The following is a 443-nucleotide window of genomic DNA, read 5'->3' as shown; positions in this document are numbered from 1 at the left end:
ACCTTCTGGGCACCTCTGGAGAATTAGTGGGGGAGGTGTGTATGAGTGTTTATTTTTTCCCCATCTTGCAATGCTCAGAGGGAAAATTAGTTTTGACATAAGCACTGTCTTGAGTCCAGCCTGACTTTGGTGTAAACCTGCTGGAAGCAGTTTTGTCACCTGTGGCAATACTGAATTATCTGCCATGGGTGACTGCAGTCAGGCAAGTTTTAGTGCCTACAATGGCTCGGTCACTAGAACCAGTTTGACTGGTAGAGTTGGGTTTATCATGCAGCTTAGTGCATGCTGGATAACGATTCTCGGGCAGCTCTACAGAGATTTCCAGCAGAGGCACCAGTAGCAGTGTGGCCTTCCAGCAGGAAGCTTAGTGTGGGATCCCTACCCCAGGAACTACCCATGCTCTCAGGAGGTTTCCCTGCCGGCAAGGTTAGTGCCTGCTCAGG

The sequence above is a fragment of the Buceros rhinoceros genome, unplaced genomic scaffold (assembly GCF_000710305.1).
Source record: "Buceros rhinoceros silvestris isolate BGI_N320 unplaced genomic scaffold, ASM71030v1 scaffold14583, whole genome shotgun sequence".
NCBI lineage: Eukaryota > Metazoa > Chordata > Aves > Bucerotiformes > Bucerotidae > Buceros > Buceros rhinoceros.
Note: the sequence above shows the minus strand (reverse complement) of the source record.